The 24,491-nt window shown below is 46.9% G+C and overlaps 1 protein-coding gene across 2 annotated transcripts in view; it reads right to left on the bottom strand.

The window, feature by feature from the left end:
* Window positions 1–24,491, bottom strand: part of IL15RA (interleukin 15 receptor subunit alpha) — a 70,689-nt gene that overhangs the window by 26,881 nt on the left and 19,317 nt on the right. The window lies entirely within an intron of this gene.

Here is a 24,491-nt window from a genome sequence, read left to right as displayed (position 1 = left end):
ACTGCCTCAATCTCTCCATCTGTACAATAGGAATAATGATACTTCCCTCCTGCCCAGAGTTGCTGGGAGACATAATTAATGGCAATCTAATGCTTTGAAGATAATTAGGACTATGTTAACAACTCAGCTGCACAACCCTATTCAGAAAAGGACTTAATTAAGCATGTGCTTCACACATGCTTTTGTTCACTGCACTTAAGCATGTGTTTTGCTTCCAGCTGAGTGCTCTGCCGAACAGGGATGGACTTAAGTACATGCTTCAATACATTCCTGACGTGAGGGCCTACGTCAAATATTTATGAAATGGGCATGTTCACCAGTAGAACGTTTGCTGTATTATTATTTGTTAAATGCCTACAACAGTGTTTCTCAATCCACAGGTCACAACCTCCAGAGAGGGTTAGAATAGGTAATGGGGGGGGGAGGGAATCATGAGGTGTTGCAAATTTTATTTCTCTACAGCAAAAGAAAATCTGGCTTCCCTCATTCCCTGCAAACTCTTACCCTTCAAGGTCAGGTATTCTCTGTCAACCTTTCAAATCACACTCACAAATAAGTTACACAGGCTAATTGTTAGCATGGATACATTTTTTTACTCTTACAGTAAACATAAGCTTCAGAGTGGTAGCTGTGTTAGTCTGTATCAGCAAAAAGAACAGGAGTATTTGTGACACCTTAGAGACTAACACATTTATTTGGGCATAAGCTTTCCTGGGCTAAAGCCCACTTCATCAGATGCATGCAGTGGAAAATACAGTAGGAAGATATATATATATATATATACATATACAGGGAACATGAAAAAATGGGGGTTGCCATACCAACTCTAACTCATTGTTCTTTTTAGTAAACATAAGTTGGTCCAAAAATTGACTCAGAGTAAGGCATTGTCAACCTGAAAAGATTGAGAAATGCTCCTCTACAAGAGCCAATAGAAGACATAGAATATCAGGGGGTCATCTAGTCCAACCCCCTGCTTAAAGCAGGACCAATTCCCAGACAATTTTTACCCCAGTTCCCTAAATGGCCCCCTCAAGGATTGAACTCACAATCCTGGGTTTCACAAGCCAATGCTCAAACTGCTGAGCTATCCCTCCTGCCCACTAGCCCTCCTTTAAGTTCCTTATGATCAAAACAGACAGATGACACAAACTGGACACAAAGCATTCTGGGTCCTAGACCTTGTGGCTGTGTGGGTGTGTGAGTGGGTGTGAGTGAGAGAGGAGTGGGATTCTTGTACCTTTCTCTGAAGCATTTGGTTCTGCCAGCTATGAAAATGCTACACGGGTATGATGGTTCTGATTTCCTTTGATCATAGCCCAGTTTTCAAATTCTTTCCATCCTCTTGCTTAATTCTACTAACTATAGCAGAGGAACGTTGAATTGCTTTCAGATTGGAGCAGGTTTGTTTCACAGCCTTGACTGTCACCATTGTTTTTAAACTGCAGGTTCTGGGCCTGATTCTGATCGGGTGTAAATCAAAAGTAAATCTACTGAGAGCAATGGAGTTACACTATTGTAAAAACTGTGTGCAACCAGAACCAGGCCCGTCATGTGAGCAATAACACACTAAAGCTAGATGTAGCCGTGCAGAGAGCCAATATACCCCAGCTTTGTGTGTGTATGTACTACTAATGAACGCACATCCCAAAGTGCTATATTAGAGTTAGGTGATATTATAATTATTATACAGGTTTGCTTATAAAATGTGTAAATCTAAAAACCTCAATAATTACATTTTAGAACAAAAATATTTTAATATCTCTGTGCTGCTCAAAACAGTCTTTGTTGAAAGCCCATGCTTTTAAACGGTTTGTATTTAATATCATTAATAAACAATATTTAAAAGGCTTAAATCCCTGTTTTCGCTGTCTTGGCAGTTCAGCAAGTACGCCTTATAGTCCAAAGGAATGAAAACAACTGAACCCAGTATTGAAAGTAAAAACGAAAGCGGGTACTTTTAACAAAAGCCTCTTTAAACACGTCCACAGAGGTGGATTGGCTTGAAGTCATTGGAGCTCTGTGTGGGTACAGAGGCCCTTCGGCACGGATCCAACTGCACCATCAGGGCCTTTTACAATATCTTTTCAGACTGTACATACTTTCTGCAGTGGCATAATGATCTGGTTGGTGAAGAAGCTTTGTATCCCTACTGTGTGTGTGTTCATTAGGGGATGATTACTGGGTCTTAGAACCCTCTTCCACCGCTAATATGAATAGAATCATAGAATATCAAGGTTAGAAGGGACCTCAGGAGGTCATCTAGTCCAGCCCCCTGCTCAAAGCAGGACCAATCCCCAGACAGATTTTTGCCCCAGATCCCTAAATAGTCCCCTCAAGGATTGAGCTCACAACCCTGCATTTAGGAGATCAATGCTCAAACCACGGAGAGATCCCTCCTTGGGGGTCTAATGATACTTTGCTCGTCCAGAGCAGCAGATCTCTGAGTGATTTACAAACATGAATAAATCCTCAATATCACTGGCTGGTCAGTATTATTTACTCTACTTACAAACAGGGAAATTGACACAGAAAGACTGAGTTGCCCTAAGTCACACAGGGTGAAATTCACCGCTCGGAAGAGGACCAGCACTTAAGTTTCATCCATATGGAGTCCATGGCAGAGCTGGGGAAAGTACCCAGGAGTCCTGACTCCTAGTTTGTTGCCTTCACTAGAAGACCATCCTTCTTCCTCTGGAATTTTGCTTGTTTTATTTGTTTACACAAATAAAGAGATGCATCTGTTTCAAATCAGTTCAGCATTTTTGCTTTGTGACCAAAAGGAGAAAACATAGCCAACATCATCTGCTGCTAGAGGGTGATGTTTAAGGCTGCCGAACTGTGGTTCCTCAAAATCAGCTGCAGCTTTAGGGCACTTAGAAAATATCTCTTACAAAGGGGAAAAAACTATGGATCCGCTGTCATGAAAACAGAAAGACGAAACACTGCTGTTTTGCTTTGTAAGTAAGGCCATCTTTTCAGAAGAGCTCAGATCCCATTTAGGCACTAAAGTCAGTGACCAGATTTTCAAAAGAGTTTGACCCATTGAGAGCTGAGCCTTTGAAACTCTGGCCAGGCAGGAAATGGAGAAATATTCACAATAAGGAGGCATGGTTGCTGGATACTGCATGGTATGTCTTGAGGAGAAATTGGAGGGCAGATGGCATAATGCCCAGGGGCAATGAGGGCATTGTAACATAGTGGATTGCATCCACCCACCCATCCTCCTGATCCTACTCTAGGGAATTTTGAGAGTGACTTTTCTGACACCTCTCGTTTTCCTGAGTTTAAATTTAACCTCATTGGTTTGTGCTCCACACTTCAACCTGGACACACCATAGCAGATTTAAAGGTAGCCATCCTGCAGCAAAAAAACGTCAGGACCAGACTTCAAAGAGAAACTGCTGAACTTCAGTTCATTTGCAAATTTGACACCATCAGCTCAGGGTTAAACAGACTGTGAATGGCTAGCCAACTACAGAAGCAGTTTCTCCTCCCTTGGTGTTCACACCTCAACTGCTAGAAGAGGGCCTCATCCTCCCTGATTGAACTAACCTCGTTATCTCTAGACTGATTCTTGCCTGCATATTTATACCTGCCTCTGGAAATTTCCACTACATGCGTCTGACGAAGTGGGCATTCACCCACGAAAGCTTATGCTCCAATACGTCTGTTAGTCTATAAGGTGCCACAGGACTCTTTGTCGCTTTTTAACGATCCAGACTAACATGGCTACCCCTTTGATACTTTATCTATCTAGGAACTTATATGTCCCACATCACTCTAGTATCTGAATGCCTATTACAATGAAGTAACTGCGTAACTGGGTTTGCAGGCTCTTTAAAGTGTAGCTTTATTCTGAACCCTGGCTGTGTAAAACCAGAACATTATTATTAGCAGAGCCGCTCCCTATGAATACTTAGAAACATATCTGCTAACTGTAGTGACCAAAACAAATCTTTACCGTTACCGACACCTGTTAGTGCTGACGAGCCAATGGGAGAATGAGCTGGATTCTTGGGCATCATCTATGGAATTGTTAACTACATTCTGATGACGGGATCTTTGTTGTTGTTGATGTGAGAATCAGAAGGGGCCCAGCTGGAGTTTGCAGGGCCAGCAGTTAGGAAACCATTTTTGTTACGTGCAAACTGAGAACGTCTGATTTGGAGTCACTGAGGCCTCAATGCAGGAAAGCACTTACGCACGTGCACACCTTTAAGCACGTATTTAAAACCCAATGAAAACAATTGGAATTAAGCACATACTTAAAGGTAAGCATGTGCTTAAGTACTTTCCTGAAGCAGGGTCTGAGACACAATAAACATAGAACTTCCAGATGCCATTTTTATCACATGCCCTTTAAGAACTTAAAGAGGCGATCTCTGTATTAACAAGAGCTAGAGGACATATGTGCACTTTCTAGTTCAAGGGCTTGTCTACATGGGATGATAGTGCGTGGCAAGACAGGATCTGACTCTACAGCACGCTAGCTTGCCATGCATTATCGTCCCATAGACAAACTCTTACCCAACTGCTTTGTGTAGCTGCCCCTAGAGCAGGGGTGGGCAAACTTTTTGGCCGGAGGGCCACATCTGGGTGGGGAAATTGTATGTGGGGCCATGCATGTAGGGTTGGGGCAGGGGGTTGGGGTGCAGGAAGAGTGCGGGGTGTGGGAGGGGGTGCGGTGTGCAGGAAGGGGCTCAGAGCAGGGGGTTGGGGTGTAGGAGGGGTGCAGCAGGGGGCTCAAGGCAGGAGTTTGGGGGCTTAGGGCAAGGGGTTGGGGTGCAGGAGGGGTGTGGGGTGCAGGAGGGGGCTCAGGGCAGGGGGTTGGGGTAGAGGAGGGGTGTGGGATGCAGGAGGGGGCTCAGGGCAGGGGGTTGGGGTGTAGAGTGCGGCAGGGGGCTCAGGGCAGGGGATTGGGGTGCAGAAGGGGGCTCAGGGCAGAGCGCTGGGGTACAGAAGGGGGTGCAGAGTGTGGGAGGCAGCTCAGGGCAGGGGGTTGGGGTGCAGGAGGGGGCTCAGGGCAGGGGGTTGGGGTGTAGAGTGCGGCAGGGGGCTCAGGGCAGGGGATTGGGGTGCAGGAGGGGTGCAGGATGCAGAAGGGGGCTCAGGGCAGGGGATTGGGGTGCAGAAGGGGGCTCAGGGCAGAGGGTTGGGGTACAGAAGGGGGTGCAGAGTGTGGGAGGCAGCTCAGGGCAGGGGGTTGGGGTGCAAGAGGGGTTTGGGGTGCGGGCTCCAGCTTGGCACCACTTATCTCGAGCGGCTCCAGGGTGGCAACGGCGCGCAGCAGGGCTAAGGCAGGCTCCCTGCCTATCCTGGCCCCGTGCCACTCCCGGAAGTGGCCAGCATGTCCAGCCGTGGCTCCTGGGGGTGGGGTGGGGCAGACGGTTCCGCTGTGCACTGCCTTCGCCTGTGGCTACTATCCCCGAAGCTCCCATTGGCCGCGGTTCCCTGTTCCCAGCCAATGGGAGCTGCGGGGAGCAGTGCCTGCAAGAGAGGGCAGCGCACAGAGCCCTCTGCCCCCGCCCCTCATGGGCCGCAGGGACGTGGTGCTGTCCGCTTCCAAGAGCGGCGCAGGGCCAGGGCAGGCAGGGAGCCTGCCTTAGCCCCGCTGTGCCACGGGACTGCCAATCCCACGAGTCGGATTGAAAGCCCTGATGAGCCGGATTCGGCTCGTGGGCTGTAGTTTGCCCTCCCCTGCCCCTAGAGGGAGGATCCCAGATACTAAGATTGCACGTCGCATGCTTAATGTAGCAACATGTGACACAGCAACTAGAATATAGTTAAATATTTGCTGTAATTAAAAGTTTATTACGTTCTTTGTTTGTTCAGGACCGACACACTGCATGCAATAACATCTTCCCTACCAAACAATGAGACTACAAATAAAATCCTCGCCAAGGTTTGAAGAAAATTATCCAGCTTTCTTTGAAGACAGAGACAGAAGGCGAGAACTCATGAGGCTTTGGATATTTCAGTGAACTCTACGGTATTTTTTCTCTACCTTTGCAGACTGAAACACTCTATTTCAGATCCAATCTGTGTTTGTTTTCATATCCAAAAATGTTTCTTGTCCTGTGTGAATGTCTGTGAAATATGCTCCTTGGAATCTGGTGGGTTTATTTGAGATCGGAAATGTGCATCAGGACCTCACCCACTTAATACTACCTGACACACTGGTGGCAGAATCAGGGCAGAGGAGGTGGATGGATTATTGGGCCCCCACCTGCAAGATAAGTTTCCTATCTATAGAGCCCTGCACGGATACAAAATTTGTATCTGCATAGGGTGACCAGATGTCCCGATTTTATAAGGACAGTCCCACCACCACCACCACACACACACACACACCCATCCTGATTTTTCACACTTCCACACAATAGGTCACCCTATATCTGCATCTAATCTGCAAACATGGTCCGGGGACATCCACAGCTGCGGATACCCGTGGTTATAAAGTGGATATCTGCAGATTTGCAGGGCTCTACCTATGTAGAGGCACCGGATTGGAGCTTTGGGCCCAATTCGTCTCTTTGTCACAAAGTCACTGGATGACCCTTGGAGAAATCGCTTAAGTAAAATTGTCAAAAGCACCTAAGTGAGTTAGGAACTGAAGTCCCACTGAAAGTGAATGGGAGTCACATAGGTGCTTTAATTTTCCCCCCATAAATCAGAGTTTCTCAAACTGGAGGGGGGGAAGGCTGAGGGGGTGTGGAATGTATTCTGGGGGTGTGTGAGAAGCTTTGGGGGGGGGGAATTTACTGTGCACATTTTACCCACAGCAATGACTAGCTAGCAAAGCTGATCCCTCCAGACATATCAGGTCCTCAGACGGTGCTGTGCATTTGACTCTAGGTGGCGCTGTGCATTTTGATGGATTTCTGTTAAGCTTGCCTGGCATGATACAAAGTCGTTGCCATCTGTATGTTAATCCCTTTGCTGCGACTACGTGACCAGATGTCCCGATTTTATAGGGACAGTCCTGATTTTTGGGTCTTTTTCTTATATAGGCTCCTATTACCGCCCACCCCCTGTCCTGATTTTTCACACTGGCTGTCTGGTCACCCTAGCTACGACGCAGTCTGCACACTGAATTCTAAGCATCAATCAATCCATCGCACTTTTGCTTTTGCTCTTATTACCACGGATTGTTGCCTCTGAATCAAGGCCTTCCCGGTTTTACCATTTAGTGTGAGTTGCATGTTGATTTTTCTTTATCGGTATTTGTACATGTGTGGCGGGAGTGGGGTGGGGCGTAAACTACTCCAGACACAAAGAAAGGGGGTGCGAGCAAATACGTTTGAGAACCACTGCCCTAAATGATTAGACCAAAGGTCACAGAGGAACTGAGCTAGGAAATGAATCCGGCTATTATTATTTGTATTATTGTAGTGCCTAGGAGACCTCCTCGTGGTGCTAGGCACCATATAAACACAGGATAGATTGTAAGCTCTTTGGAGCAGGGCTAAGTATAAGACAGGAGACAACAGATGGAGACAGACAGCATGATCAGCAGTGGTCTCTATACCAGCAGCTTAATTTTAAGGCGTCACAACAAAGGAGAGTTTTAAGGAGGGTTTCGAAGGAGGATAATGGGTTACTCTTGTGGAAAACCACACCGAGAGAGTAGTGGTTCAGTCAAGCTGAAAGGGCATATCAAGAAGATGCCCACAGGGATGTGTCCTGAATCTGGTTCTATTCAATATCTTCATCAATTATTTAGCTAATCATAGAATCACAGAATATTAGGGTTGGAAGAGACCTCAGGAGGTCATGTAGTCCAACCCCCTGCTCAAAGCAGGACCAACACCAACTAAATTATCCCAGCCAAGGCTTTGTCAAGCTGGGCCTTAAAAACCTATAAGGATGGAGATTCCACCACCTCCCTAGGTAACCCATTCCAGTGCTTCACCACCCTCCTAGGGAAATAGTGTTTCCTAATATCCAACCTAAACCTCCCCCCACTGCAACTTGAGACCATTGCTCCTTGTTCTGTCATCTGCCATTACTGAGAATAGCCGAGCTCCATCCTCTTTGAAATCCCCCTTCAGGTAGTTGAAGGCTGCTATCAAATCTCCCCACACTCTTCTCTTCTGCAGACTAAATAACCCCAGTTCCCTCAGCCTCTCCTCGTAAGTTATGTGCCCCAGCCCCCAATAATGGCATAGAGAGTATACTTATAAAGTTTGTGGACAATGCCAACCTGGGAGGAGTTGCAAGCACTTTGGAGGACAAGATTAGAATTCAAAACGATCTTGACGAACTGGAGGAATCGCCTCAAATAACAGGATGAAATTCAATAAGGACAAATGCAAAGAACTCCACTTAGGAAGGAACAATCAGTTGCACACATACAAAATGGGAAATGACTGCCTAGGAAGGAGCACTGCAGAAAAAGATCCAGGAGTCATAGTGGATCACAAACTAAATATGAATCAACAATGTAATTCTGTTGCAAAAAAAAAAGCAAACATCATTCTGGGATGTATAGCAGGAGTGCTGTAAGCAAGACACAAGAACTAATTCTTTTGCTCGCCACAGCACTGATAAGGCCTCAACTGCAGTACTCTGCCAGTTGGGGACACCACACTTCGGGACAGATGCAGACAAACTGAAGAAAATCCAGAGGAGAGCAACAAAGGTGTGGAAAACATGATGTCTGAGGAAAAATTGAAAACAACTGGGTTTGCTTATTCTGGAGAAGAGAAGACTGAGCAGGGACATGAGGAGAGAGCACTTATTAGCTTTCTTCAAACCATTGTGAAGGTTTTATTTGTATTTCCATTGGCAGCAAGATATTATTGCATGCAATTTGTCAGTCCTGAACGAAGAACGTAGTCAACTCTTCATTGAAATAAATATGTAACTATATTCTAGTTATTGTGTCACAGCGTTAAGCGTGCTGTGTGCAATCTTGATATCCAGGGTCCTTCTTACAGGTAGCTGGCACCGCTTCTATAAAGCAGTTGTGTAAGAGTTTGTCTACAGCAGTGATTTTCAACCTTTTTTCATTTGCGGACCCCTAAAAATTTCGAATGGAGGTGCGGACACCTTTGGAAATCTTAGACATCATCTGCGGACCCACAGGGATCCGAGGACCTGAGGTTGAAAACCACTGGTCTACAGGACATCAGTGCATGGCAAGTAAGCGCACTGTAGAGACACCCTCGCTTCACGTATGTTATAAAGAGGAGAGGGATAAATTGTTCTCCTCATCCACTGAGGACAGAACAAGAAGCAATGGGCTTAAATCGCAGCAAGGGAGATTTAGGTTAGACATTACAAAAAACTTCTCAACTGTCAGGGTAATTAAGTACTGGGACAAATTACCTAGAGAGGTTGTGGAATCTCTGTCAATGGAGATTTTTAAGAGCAGGTTAGACAAACACCTGTCAGGGATGGTCTAGAAAATACTTAGACCTGCCTCAGTGCTGGGGACTGGACTAGGGTCTCTATCAAGGTCCCTTCCAGTCCTATGTTTCTATGATTCTGTGTTTATGGGGAGCTCCTCCCAGGCATGAGGGGCAGTATGGGAAAAAGCATGAAGGTGTTTATTTGACAATGTAACAAGTGGGCATTGGAGGCTGGGACTATCAGAAGCAGGAGTGAATGAAAGATCACAGGTAGGTTATGCCGTGAGGAGCCCGGAAAGTGAAGACCAGTAACTTCTGTTTGATGGAATAGACAAGGGGAAGCCAGTGGAGGGCGCAAAGTGAGGGGTGAAATGGTCAAAGCGATGGGTTAGGAAAATGCTCTTTGCAGCACCATTCTGAATAGATAAGGGTGAGGCAAGATTGCATTTATTAAGGCCAGAGGGAAGGATGTTGCAGTAATCAAGACATGAGATGATGACACATGTATGAGAGTTTGAGCTGTGTGAATGGATAGGAAAGAGATGTTAGGCAGAAAAAATTGGCCCTATAGGTTTATAGCTGCAGCTTCAGTGTCAAGCCACATACATTCTTGGCATGTGTATGTTTGTTCTATTGCAGGGGTGACTGATATGCCGGGAAGACTTTCTTTTAATTTCCCTGTGCGTCAGGGGATCGCCCTGCTCGGCTCTCCTTCAGGTTCCCTGCGTAAGAGGGAGGTTTTAATTCTCAGTTTCTCTCAGCTTCCAGTCCGAGGAGCTCAGCTATGAGCATCATCATTATTCCGCCTACAGCAGTGCCACAAGGGTGCCCAGTATATGGCAGAGACCTACGCGCTCGGAGCTTTGTGCCAAGGGCCTTGCAGTCAAACTTGAACAGTTGATACATGGAAAGATCAGGCTGGGAGGTGAAAGGAGGCAGTGCAGTTAAGAGCCTGCCATGGAAAGAAGTGATTGAGAAGAGAAAAGAGAGGGCACTTGGCTAATGGAAATCGGAGATCTGTCCTAAGCACAGCAACTTTCTCCTCTTTTCTCCCTCTCCTCCTTTCTATTTCCTTATCTCATCTCCTTGCTTGGCTTTTGTCAGTCCCCTCTTCTACTTCCCCTGCTCTGTTTTGCCCTTTAATTTGCCCCTGAGCCCCGGGGGCTCCCAGCCACCTCTGCAGCTGGGAGCCCTGGGTTGATTCAAAGGCCCTGGGGCTCCCAGCCACAGCAGGTGCCCCAGGACCTTTAAATCTTGAGAGGCCCCGCCTCTTCCGGATGAGGCCACGCCCCCTCAGGACTCCGGCAGTACCGGTAAATCCTGTAAGTTACTTTCACCCCTGCCCACAGGCCACACATCGCAGCAACCCATTCATTGGCTGCGGCTGGCTGAGTCGCACTCCCTTGGGAGCCAGCAGAAGCCATTCCAGGCACACAATCCCTGAGAATCAGATGTGGGCATTTTCCCGCTGGCATGATCTGCACTAGCTTCTGTCTCCAGGTGGTCCCAGTGCATGGCCCTATGTACACTGCGCCACACTACTGATCCAATCAAAAGGCGACAATGACATGGATAATTGTAGCAACTTCCACATCTGAAAAGAGAAAAACATGCTCTTCTAGCCATGCACAGATGGGGAGATGACTATCTAGGACTCAATTGATAGCTAGACCTCTAGGTCTGCTCAGAATCGAATAACACATCCAGACTGTAAACAACTATAGGAAAGAGAGACAAGATAACTGAGGTAATCTCTTTTATTGGACCAGATACTGTGAGAGAGACCAGCTTTCGCGCTTCCCAGAGCTCACTCCCACAGACCTTAAGACGAGCGCCGTGTAAGTGCAAAAGCTTGTCTCTCTCCACCTTGTCTGTGTTGAGCTGATCCTCATCAAGCCCACAGTCTCATCTGGACGCTGAGTAATCCATGACAACATAGAACTGGGGGTCATCAGCACATTTGAACACGACGCCCCTGTCCCCACACGAACCCCAGACACAAACTGAGCAGGTTTAGAGGGGGAGGGTAGGAGGCGTGCTTTGCGGGTCAGAGAGCTTTTCTTATCAATGGACACACCTATGCACGGCAGCAGATAGTCCTTGCTTTTGTTATGTGTGTGTGACTAGAGGACACAAAAACCACCTTTTTATAAACTACAGAAACAAACCACTTCCTCAGCGTTACCAAGAAGTGACATGCAGCCCCCACAAAAGTTGCAACATGCTGGACTTCCCCTTTCCTTTTCTAATTTCACAAGATTTTATGGCAATTTTTTAAAATTCCCAAAACAAAGAACGTCATTTCCAAACCCAGTTCACATTGCTGAGTGACAGGGCTGCAATTATGTGTCCCATTGTTTGCAAAATCCTGGCACTTAACAGCCAGGGAACAAATAGTTAAGGGCGCCATAAACCTTCAGTGTGCCTGCATAATAACATTCACACAAACTTGATCCTCGGGTTGGCCAAGTTCCTGCAGCTGGTGGAGGGGAAGTTAAAACACCATTCTGTCACCCCTGATTGAGGGAGGTTGGCTGGGGGATGAAGTGGCCCTCAGTAAAAGTTCAAGCATCCATGGGGTAAAGGCCACTCCACTGGCCCATGTTTGCCAGAGCAAAATGTACTCTAGTCCTGCTCTATCACATCGTCATCTCAGGATTTCCCCTAAGCAGCGATTGAATGAATGGCTTGTTTTCCACTATACAGGAGAATTCCCCTAGCTAAGGGTAATCCCCAACTGCTTCTGTGGAGGCAGTTTTATGTTCCCTTTGTGCTTCTGGGCACTGACCCAAGGCTGAAGAGCTGGCTCTGTTGCTCTCATCAAAGAAACGCCTAGCGCATTGCAACAAGCACCATCTCAACACGGACTATGGATTACTGAGACCGTTTTAAAAAGTGTCACCTTTGGAATTGTGTTCATCTGAAATATATTTTTTCCTTTTGTTTTAATTCTTGTCAACTTGATTCCAGTATCCAAGTACTTCCTTTTAAAGACGACTGCTATCCTCGAATATATTTATCAATCAACAGTATTTTTTCAATGTGCTTATTGGTGAGAATAATGGGGTGTAATTCTGTAGCCTTAAAATTACACCTGTCTTGTAGGAACTGTTGTCCTTCGAGATGGGTTGCACCTGTCCATTCCAATGTAGGTGTGCAGGTCCTGAGCACAGCTGCCAACATTTTTTCCCTTAGTTGTATCCATTGGGTCAGCTCCAGTGGCCTCTGGTGTCACGCGCCCATAGTGCCAGCATAAAGGGCCCTGCCAACCCCACTCCCCTTCAGTTTCTTTTTCATGGAGTATCAGGGTTGGAAGGGACCTCAGGAGATCATTTAGTCCAACCCCCTGCTCAAAAGAGGACCAATCCCCAGACAGTTTTTTGCCCCAGATCCCTAAATGGTCCCTTCAAGGATTGAACTCACAACCCTGGGTTTAGTAGACCAATGTTCAAACCACTGAGCTATCCCTCTGAAAGAGGGGATGATGGGTGGGTATTGGAATAGACACACACAACACATCTCAAAGAACGACAGTTACAGAAAGGTTAATAACTGTTTTTTCTCCTTCAAGTCCTTGCAGATGTCCATTCCAGCGTAGGTGATTCCCAAGTAGTTGCACAGGAGGTGGGTTCGGAGATCAAGGACAGGCAAGACCGCCGGCGTCGTCTCTAGCCTGCTATGTAGTGGCATAGTGTGTTGTGAATGTGCGAACTGACGACCAGGTGGCTGCCCTGCAGATCTCCCGAATCGGTACTTGCACTAAGAAACACACAGTGATCCACGAGGAGATTCTCTGTGCAGAAATGGGGAGACCCTTCATTCTTTCCGCTATTGCTATGAACAGCCGAGTGGATCTGTGGAATTGTTTGGTTCTTTGTATGTGGAAAGTCAGGGCCAGCTGAACATCCAACAAGTGGATCCATCCAATGATCCTCTATTTGCATACGGTTTAGGGTAGAACACCGGCAGAAAGATTGCCTGACTTTTGGAAGGAACGACACAGCGCATTGTCAGGGGCCTGCAACTCCGATGCCGCGGCCAGCCCCTCTGACGCCCGCACAGGAGCGACCTCCAAGCAGAGAATGCATCAGCAGTTTGCGGTGCCATCCGCCGTTGAAGCTTTTGCAGCGACCAGGCATGCGCGACTCTTCGGGGGGCCGGGGGCCGCACGGTCAAGTGCCCCCCCCCAGAAGCTGGCCCGGGCGGGGAGCAGAAGGGGAGGGCCAGAGCCAGAAGAGAAGGGGCAGGGCCAGAGCTTCTTCCAGCTGCACTGCCTGTGACACTGCCCGGTGCAGTGCAGCATCCGGGCTGACGGGGAGAGCCCCTGGCTGCGGGAGCAGCAGACTGCCCCAGCCCAGGCTCAGATTCTGGGGACAGTGGCCAAGCGAGCCGGAGCCCTCCCGCCCTCCCCGGCGTGCTCGGAGTCGGCTCCTGTCCCCGGAAGCTGAGCCTGGGCAGGGAGCGGGCTGCCGTTGCCCCCTTCCCAGCCAGGCTCTCTCCCAGGCAGCTGCTCCTGTACACAGAGCTTGTGGAGGGGGAGAGCGGGCACCAGCTCGCTCAACGGCTTTCTGGGAAGCCGAGCCCAGGCTGGAGATAGTCCCAATCCCTGCCCCAGTCTGTCTGCTGCACAGCCAAACATGCCATGGAGTGGGGGTAGCTGGCACAGCGGGAGGACAGGGCTCCCTCCCGACACACACACCAATAACATGGGGTGAGGAGGGGGCAGGGAGAGCGCGGAGGCCCCGGGCTGGGGGTGAGGCAGGGAGGAGTCACATGGGGAGGTCACACGTCCTCCCCTTTAGCTGGTGCCCCCCAGTATGTGGGGGCACCAGTTATTTATGCAGCCAGGGATCTTCTCACCCTACCAGTACTTGGCTCCCTGCAGGGTCAAGTCTCAGCATCATTTGGGGGATCATCGCTCTTCTCAGAGCGAAGAGACACTAGGCTGCATGGCACAAGGACTCCAAAGCAGCCCTGAAATCCCTGGGACTTTATGTCCCAGCAGGGTCAAGGAAGCAGGACTGGCTGCAGCAGACAAGCTGCTACTTCCCTCAGACAGCCAGACAGGACGAACAGAGGAGAAAGAGCAGGGGGGTTAGGCACAGACCCCCTCCCCCATTATCCTTGGCAGATCCTGCTCAATCCGCACCCAGACACTTGCGATCTTCGAAGCACTCGTTTTGACGTGAGGCTCGAGGTCAGCATTGAAATCTCCTCTGCATCGGATCCTGCTCCCTTGTTCTCCAACTGCCTTTCCTACTTTCTGGATGCCTGGACTCAGATCACTTCAGACCACTGGGTTCTCAGCACAATAGAACTGGGCTACACCATCCAATTTCTATCTACCCCACTTTCCTCCTCCCCATTCCTTTTCAGGGAACCTTCTCACAAGCATCTGTTGGAACAAGAAGTCCAACCCCTCCTTTGGATGAGAGCTGTAGACGCGGCTCTGTTTAGTATGAGAGGAAAGAGGTTCAATTCCCACTAAAGCCAAAGAGGGTCTCGGACCCATTTTAGATCCGCACTATCTCAACCAATATTTCAAGAAACTTAAAGTTCTGCATGGTCTCCTTGGCTCCCATCATTCTCTCGCTGGATCCTGGGGACTGGTATGCCGCCCCCAATCTAAAGGATGCTTATCTCCATCTTCTCTGGTCACAGACGTTTCCTAAGGTCACTACCAGTTCACGGTGCTTCCATTCGGTCTCTCAGCCGCCCCACAAGTTATCACCAAGTGCATGGCAGTCGTAGCGGCTTTTCTCCGAAAAAAAGGGTGTCCATGTATTTCCACACCTCGACAACTAGCTAGTCGAGGGCTGGTCCAGAACTCAAATGAAAGCTGACATCCGTCTCATTCAATCGACCTTCAGCACGTTGGGCCTTCCGTTGAATTTGGAGAAGAGCACACAATCCCAATCCGAAGAACAGAGTTCAGCGGCGCGGTACTCAATGCTGTACAAGCAAGAGCTCTACTTCCTGACGACCGATTCTGCTCAATTACGTCCCTGATAAGGTCCCTCCAAGCTCATCTGGTCACAACCATATGGAAGTGCCCGAGTTTCCTGGGCCACATGGCATCATGCACATACGTAGTGTAACATGTGAGGCAACGTCTCAGACCTCTTCAAGCCTGGCTAGCCATGGTATACTCCCCCTCTCTCCATCACCTGGACTCAGTGCTTCTGGTTCCGGCCCAGATCCTCAACTCACTGACATGGTGGCTGGATAGCCACACGGTATGCGTGGGGTACTCTTCTCAAGACCTCAACCGTATTTGTCATAGTATCCGATGCATCAGCCCTCGGTTGGGGAGCCCATTTAGGGTCCTTCAGAACACAGGGATTCAGTCGCAAGAAAAACTCTCCCTTCACATCAATGTCAGGCAGCTCAAGGCAGTGTGTCTAGCCTGAAAGCATTTCTACCTCACATGATGGGAAATCCATTCAGTTCCTCATGGACAATATGATGGCTATGTTCTACATAAACAGACAGGGTGGCATGTTGTATCAGGAAGCAATCTGCCTGTCGGAGCTCTGCATTGCTCATTCCATCCGTCTAGAGACATCCTATCTTCCGGGGACACAGAACCCGCTAGCAGATCACCTCAGCATGTCTTTCTCTTCTCAGCACGAGTGGTCTCTCCAACCAGACATAGTGAGAGTTATCTTCCAACGGTGGGGAACTCCCCTTCTAGACCTGTTTGCCACCCACAACAGCAGGAAATGCCATCCGTTCTGCTCCCTGCATGGTCACAGTCCAGGGTCCCTCACAGACACATTCTTGTTAACACAGAAAAGACACCTTTACTACAGATTCCCTCCTGTCCTGCTGATTTACAAGGTTCTGATGAAGATCCAGCGAGACCGGGTGCAAGTCATCCTCATAACCCCGGCGTACCCCAGGCAACATTGGTCTCCACCCTCTTAGCATGTCCATGGAGACACCACTACCGCTTCCACTGCACCTGGACTTGATATCCTGGGATCGTGGTCGGCTGCTGCACCTGAATCTCACCTCCCTTCACCTGACGGCCTGCACGCTCCATGACTGAATCCGGAGGAGTAAGCTTGCTTGGAGCCAGTCCGTGAGGTCCTACTGGGCAGTAGAAGGGCCTCCACCAAAGCCACCTACCTTGCAAAATGGAAGTGGCCCAGCACAGGTCTCGCTCTCTCCCTGTCTCCTTTGGCCTTTGGCACCAGGGACCGGCTCTTCTCCTGGTGCTTGCAGTGTTTCTTCTTAAGCACCAGGGAAGATGAACCATGGCTCGGGACTCTCGGCATCAGAGGAGCGCTCTGCACCAAGGCTGAGGTGCTCGGTGCCGAGTCCGAGCGTGGCTCTGAGGCAGGTCTTAAGGCTGTCTCCATGAGGAGGACCTTCAGTCGCGCCGCTCGGTCCTTCTTGGTCCGGGGCTTAAATCCCTGCAGATTTGGCAGCGGTCTTTCCTATGAGCTTCCCCCAAGCACTTGAGACAGCTCTTGAGAAGACTTACTGCAGGAAGGGCAGGGCTTAAAACCTGGCGACCGAGGCATGCCCCAGTACCGGGGAAGCGGACAACCCCTCTATCTAAGGACGGAAGCGTCCAAGCTGTCTACGATCAAAAAGCTACTAAAAAACTAAACTAACTACTAACTACAAGAACTATTTACACTACAATTGGAGAAAACCACTGAGAGGAGGATTGCCTAAGGCAAGCGATGAGGGTTCCAGCCACTATCATGGGCGGTAAGAAGGAACTGAAAGAAAAGCAGGGTCAGCAGGGCCACTTCTACCAGCGCTATGAGCGCACGACACCAGACAGCGCTGGAGCCGACCCAATGAATACCACTAAGGGAAAAAATTCCGGCAGCTGTGCTCGGGGTGCGCATACACCTACATTAGAATGGGCGTGCGCAAGCACTCCAAGAAGAATTCACTGTTATTCAGTGGGAATTTACCCTGCCAGGCAGGAAATTGTTTGCAGGCTAGAGTATTGGATGTGGAGTTTAATAGGAATATAGGCACACTCGTCCAGGTTTTATCAATATATTTCATTAATGGGAATGTACATAATTTTCACACTTTTTTGCTAAAAGGTGGTTGGTATTTGTATTGTTAGATTACCGATGAAATAACAGTATTAGTGTTGGGTGAGGGTTAAAGATGCGTTGTGATGAAATATGCTCGCGAGAGGAGAAGAAGAGACTGAACTGAACAGAATGCAGGAAGGACTGAGAGCTGAGCCGAGCCGAGCTAGAGGGCAGACAGCAGTGTTGACGAGAAAACATCCTCAAAAATGAAAGGTTATGGCCAGCCTGAGACTGGGGTAGAAGATTACTTTTGCTTTTTGTGTGTTTGGACACTGATACCTGGAGAGGGTGGACTCTTTTTCCTCAGATGGAAGGCCTTGTCACTGAACTATGCTGGAAGGCTGAGAGAACAAACCAGTGTGAGGGGAAACTGAGGCAGTCGCTTAGGTAGATGTCACTGCTACAATGTCCAATCCTACTCCCGCTGAAATTTGCCTACCACAGGTGCTTCTATAAGCGGCTCCTAATTTCTTCATCACTGTGAGCTAAAAAGTGCTATTATATTCCCATTTTACGGACGGGGCGCTCAGCCACAGAGAGTTATGCTGTAGCTGGAAACGTACAAGTCTGCTCTTGGCAAGTTCCATTCTTGAGTTAGTGTCTCAGTGCTGAGACTGCTAAATATAGAAATCAACTGGGTTGCTGATGTGCATGCCTCTGCCATTGACTTCAGCGGGGTTTGCGTTTGCATATCTGGGAGTGGAATATGACCTGAGGTTCTAGGCACCATGTAGAAAGCTGGGGCAAAATCGGAAATGCCGGGTGGGACAGGAAGGCGTCTATACCTGCAGTCAATGAGATTTCCAGAGATTTAGAGGAGTATTGTGACCTATACATTTGTTTGTGCCTATGAGCATGTTCTGGTTAAGACAACTAGTTCCTATCACTGTCAGCAGAACCAGTGCCTTGAAAGGAGATCATAAAACTACCAGTTCCTTACTGCCTTTTTCATAGAGCCATAAAATCATAAAACCATTGGTTTAAAGGGGCTGCAAGGGTCATCTAGTCTAACCTCCTTTCAGCACTGAAAGGAGCTGGGAGACCAAGAAGATGAGCCCTTTGCTGTTGTGTGTTGCCTCATTTAAAAACAGAGAGGCCGTTTAGCATGGGCTTTTTCTTTGTTTCTCCCTCCGTGACATGGTATCTCTGCTGTCAGTCCGGTGCCAAAGAGCAGGCTGGGCTTGAACTAATTTTTAATCGCTGTCTAGCACAACAACGACTTGGCAGGTTACTAACAAAGCTGAATCATATGCAGACACAGGCTACCAGGGTTCAAGAGCACACATCAGGATTGCATACGGCTCTGTACCACGTAACTCCTCCATCTCAGAGCACAGGGAGAGCCGGGTTTTTTTAAAGCTTGTCAGAATGTAATGACCCAAACTGTAGTTACCAGGACACTAGATTTACCACCCCAACCTTTGTGAAAGCCCAATATTCTGTAAGAGCTTTTGCCATCACGTCTGTTTTATCACCCTTTTACGATGTTCCTGTCAGAAATTACTGAAGACAAATGCCAGAGGAAGTGGACTTGGAAGATAAATATTCAGATAAACGATGTACTTATTTTTAGCATCAGCTTCTGCTTCTTTCCCATCACAGTTTCCTCTATTCTTTCTAAACACTTGGAATAAGTTCTAGGTAAGACGCTAATCACTTTGAGCCTGATACTATGCCACTTAAGTCAATGAAAAGCCTGTCTAATGACAAAGAAGAGCAATTCACTGGTAAGCAAAAACAAATTCAGGGTCTCAGATATAACGCTCACCTAGCCAATTGGAAGCAGCCATCATTTTGACAGCGGGATGACATAGGGTAGGACCGAGAAAACGGACACATTTAAATCCACAGCAAAGCAGCGACCTTCAAAGATATACGGGAAGTTCTATTACTTTTTTTTATAAATGTGATTGATTTTAAAATGGCTTCATTTACCTTCAAATAACCAGAAATGTAGTTAAATTACCGTTTAACTGTAAAGTAACTTCTTTTTAAACATGGAACTTAGGATTTTGACCGTCCTGGCTTGCCCATGCATTTAAATAGGAACTAAATTCACTCAGTCCTACTCCGTAGCGTCTCTCTGCACAACAGCAGCGTCCACTGACATGATTCTGAGAGTTATTCTGGAGAGAGTGAGCATTTTTTGACGGGGATTTGATGATCCAGATGGATCAGTGTGCTTCCCGTCAGTAGTTTGCACCATGCGCACTCTAGCAGCGACCAAACGTTTGCATTGTCCAAGTGAACACAGCGGTTAACAGGATTTCTCGTCCGCTGCACTCCTTTCTCAGTAACTTGCAGCAACACCACTGGCCTCTCTGTCATCCAAGTTTGTATCCCCAGTGTCAAGGTTTATGGGTATATCTACATTGTAGATGGGAGCAAGCCTCCCTACCCAGGTAGACAGACACACTAGTTCTGCTCGAGCTAGTGCACTAAAAAGCGTAGTGTGGATGTTGTGGCTCAGGCTAGCTGCCTGGGTACAAGCCCACCTGACGACCTGGGTCCGAGTTCGGGTGGCTAGCCCCTGCCTGTGCTGCAACATCCACATGGCTGTTTTTAGCATGCCATGTGTCTCTCTACCTGGCAGTAGTGGATATAGGGCGGTACTCTCCAGTATGCAGTACCGGCAAGAGATTTTTAGCGGGTACGGGGTACTGGAAAGACTTGGTTTAAAGCATAACACAGGTTTTTAGATTTGCAAATCTGTGACCCTCTGCCTCTTTGAGATGTTGTTATTTTTTTGCTGGTCATAATGTGGGAGGGTCTCCTCTCTGCCCTCTACCAGACACATACATAACCTCATGAGCAGAGGGCGGAGAGGAGACCCTCCCACATTATGACCAGTGAAAAAATAATAACATCTCAAAGAGGCAGAGGGTCACAGATTTGCAAACCTAAAAACCTGTGCTATGCTTTAAACCACCTCAGCACATACCAGGTTTATGAACATTAAAAGGTTAACTGCAAAGGAACACTGAAGCCCATTAACCTGAATGTGTGCCAGGCAGTGCCCTCACTGACTAAAGGGGCAGTCACGCCTGAACAGCTACAAATTAACCTGGCCCTTTTAGGCTAAACAGAGTCATGTCACTGGCTCCATCGCTGTTGTTACATAACAGATAACAATACTCCAGTGGGGCATGGTGCTGACACAGAGGGTCTCAGGTACGTGGTGTGATTTTTCAGAAACTCTTTTGGGAATAGGCATGTAGGTGAAATAGCCAGTACTTATGATTACGCTATTTCTATGCATGTATATTCATCTTGGTATCTGAAGTTACGAATATTAGCTATGTTTGCTCCTGTGGTAAAGCCCACCAGATATTTAGCCAACGTATGAAGGGACAAATCAAGTCGAATGGCCCATTAAGGAACACTTAGCTCACAATGGACCCTGGAAAACGCCTGTCTACACTTAATGGACTTTTTGTGACTGTTCTAACTAGAATATGGGTGGGGGTGATGAACATGTAACTTGCCCATGTGACTCCAAACACCCTCTTTCACAGTGAGAACACATTTCCCTTTACGTGGCACTTGGCAGAAGCTAAAAGGCCCTGGCCTGGAAACATCTCCATTTTGCCTCTTTCCTGCTCCAGCCTCTGGACTATGAACATCTACTAATGGGAGCATTCTAACCAGGGGACTGAGGACTTTAAGGTAATCTGGAACCTTCATATTTCCTTGACCCTTTGCAGATAGACTTATGAGTTGGATATGGTACAGAGACCGTTCTAGCCTTATTGATTGCTGATTTCTCCCTTGCAATGAACAAAGATCAGATGCCTGCTGACTTTCTCACATGAGTCAGCAGCCTTTGATACCTGTAGTATAAGCATCATAGCCCTTGCTTGAGTGGTTTTGTTCTTTCCTCTCCAAATGTCAAAGTCTGTTCCCATTGAACTCAATAGCAAAACTCCTTTTGATTTCAACGGGAACAGGAGTTGGTCCCAAGAGATCAGCGAATGTGATTTTGATCAATTGCTTCTCTGTCCAGAGACAGTTCTCAGGCATGTTCTGCCAGGCTGATTTTGATTGCCCCTCCTGTATGTCATGCTGAGGAAAATAATAAAACCATGTGGGCTGTAGTTCTATCAAGATGTACATGGCACACACAGTTCTATGCCTCTTTTCCATCAAACCCAGATGGTGCAGCATCTTTGCGTTCCTAGTGCCTGGCGGAGAGCAATACCTAGGAAAAGGCAAGCTTAGTTTGGACATAAGGGAGGCACTGATAGTGTGTTAAGGGAAGTGGGGTGATTGTCCTTCCTAGCCACCTTTTATTTAAGAAGTTTTCAATTTGGGGTGCTGCTGGATCCTCAAGGACACCTGGAAGTACAGGTGGCAGAAGGGGCCCAAAGCATCATTTTACAACTGCATCTGTTTAACAGTTGCAGTTGTAAAATTTTAGACTGGTAAGGGGGGTGTCGGAGGGGATGGGGAGAACGTGGGGGCTGGGGGTGGGGAGGAGTCACATGGAGGGTCACGTGCCCTCCCTTGTGTCCCTTCCATGAGTGCAGTACCGGCAAGAAATGATTTCTACTTGCACTATTGCTGCCCGGGCTAGGAGGCACTCTTCTAGTTGCACTGTAGAGCTACACTTTCTCTTGCTCCTCCCACTATATTCCTGCACCAGGTCCCAACCATACAAAACAGCCTGCTTGCATGCTGGAATGCTGACTATGGTGCCAGAACAAGGGGTGTGTAATCTGACATTTAGCATGCCAGCACTAAGGAGCGTGCACTGCTAAGAATGCTTTCGGTTTCACACTGGAAAATTCAATGACTGGTTTTTCTGTACAGGCTGACATTATATCCCTGGTTGTCAGGAAACACTTAATTAGTTTGTGGAAGGCAAACAGGAGCACAAACGAAAACACTAACAATGTTCTGCTTTCTGAAACTGGGTAGCAAATGGACTTCACTGTCTGGGACACCCTCAGCTTTAGAAGAATTTATTATTCTTGCATCACTAGGTCTGAATCCAGTTAAAGTTAGTAGAGGCTGAAAGCTTTTACCATATGATGGTGAAATGATACTGGTCTTTCTTTCAGTCCAGTTCCTGGTGCAAGGAGTGTTACTTCAAATGGCTTTCACTAGTCCCCCTGTGGGTAGCTTCAACAGAGTAGCAGTGTGGATTGATTTAAATCAAAGCGATTTTAATCATGATTTAAATCAGGCAGCAGGAAACTGCGATTTAAATAATTGATTTTAATCCTGCTTTGCATTTGTACTTTTTAGTTATTTTCCTAAAGAAAGGTTGATTCCTCTCCCCCCCCCCCCCAATGTTTGGTAACCATTAAAATATGCTGATTTGCAATTAAACATAGCGTTAACGCTAAATTTGATGCTACTTTTTGCTAATCGGGATGATATGCTATCTCTGTACACATTTATTTAAGCAATTATATACCGCTTAGAGTGCACTTATTCAAATTCTGAACCTTTACTTTTTTCATTACATTAGAAAATGGTGAGTCGTTTTTTTACTCATGAGTTGTGGACAAGCTGCATTTGGCTAGAAATTGGAATTCCATTAAAAATGCATAAAACCAGCACTTTAAAGTTGTTTATTGCTTAAATAAAACTACCTTAAATGTGCTGCACACATAAACTTTTTTCTTATGAAAACGCCTTTACATGAAAAACTGATTTATTAAATAAAGGAAGTTTTATCTGCAGTTAGTGAATTGAACTGATTTTGTTCAGTCACCACGTCCTTCAAAATCCTAGAATTAGTAGATCTCATCTCATGTCTAGTTCATATTCACAGACTGAAAGAGGAAAACAAGCTCCCTGCTTTTCCATCTCCCAATCAGTTCCTCAACCTTGAACGAACTAGTCATTGAACCGAACTAGTTTATACTGAAATGAAGAAAATGTTTTTCTGTATTTGCAGAAGAGGCTTATAATTAGATTGTAAGTTCCTTGGGGCAGGGACGGTGGTTTTTGTTCTGTGTTTGTGCAGCGCCTAGCACAATGGGATCCTGGTCCATGACTGGGGCTCCTATGCGCTACAGTAACACAAATAATTGCTGATCTAGGACTCCAACAAACTCTGGTTTCAGGTGCTTGGCTAATGACTTCCACCAGTTCACTAGCTTGACTTTCTTTAAAACGTCAGCTGCAAAAATCTTATCTTAAATATTTTTGATTTTAATAAATTATCATAAATGTTTAGACCTTAATATAGGTTGTCATCATTTCACATTTAAAATTAAATAGCTTTTTAAAGTACTCAAATGTAACAATCTTATTGCTTTGGTCCTTTTTTTAATCCACTTTGCAGGGAGGGCAAGGACTGAGTGTGCCATCATGTCTGAATTAACCTCATTTCTGACTGAGTTCTCTGGAGCACGGTGATAAGGGTAGTGGGTAGAAAACTTGCACTGCTCCTGCGTATGCTGTACCTATTATCCTGGACTTTGCTCGGCAGGACTATCAATCTGGCATCTTCCACCAGCATTAATTTCACTTTCTCTTATTAGACGTAAAGGGCAGCCCTGCACTACAAGGGATAGCCACTAGATCATACGTTTTGGAATTGGGATTCCTAGGTTCTGTTCCTGACTTTGCCACAGACTTCACAAACTCTGAATCAAATTATGCTGTAGCAATGGTGTATGTTGTGACTTCATCCTGGATTGTAAAACACTGTGTGAAACAGGATGAATACAACGGGGAATAAGGCTTCTATTTGTACATGGCTATACTGTTGATAGAAAAAGGGAGGCAGAAGTTTTTTGAGAGATGATTTTAATGAGACTCTGATTTAAAAAAACTAAAACTTTAAAGTCAGAATCCAAAAGCAAGATTATCCTACTGTCATAAAACAGTATTAGGGATGTTATTGAAATGTTACAATACCAAGCTGCTCTGGGCCAAACCCAGAAAATATTCTTTCTATACTTGCAGAAGACTGTAGTGCACTGTCAAAGGCTGAAGTGTTAAAATCAATTTTTTTTTATAAGTGCTTGGCTTAATTTTTTTTAACAATTAAATTGTTTTAATTTAAATCAGATTTGTAGCACTTCCCTGCCATCAAAGCTGGTCTAGCACGTCA

The sequence above is a fragment of the Malaclemys terrapin genome, chromosome 1 (assembly GCF_027887155.1).
Source record: "Malaclemys terrapin pileata isolate rMalTer1 chromosome 1, rMalTer1.hap1, whole genome shotgun sequence".
NCBI lineage: Eukaryota > Metazoa > Chordata > Testudines > Emydidae > Malaclemys > Malaclemys terrapin.
The sequence above is the reverse complement of the archived record's forward strand: the minus strand, read 5'-3'. Positions and strand labels throughout refer to the sequence as shown.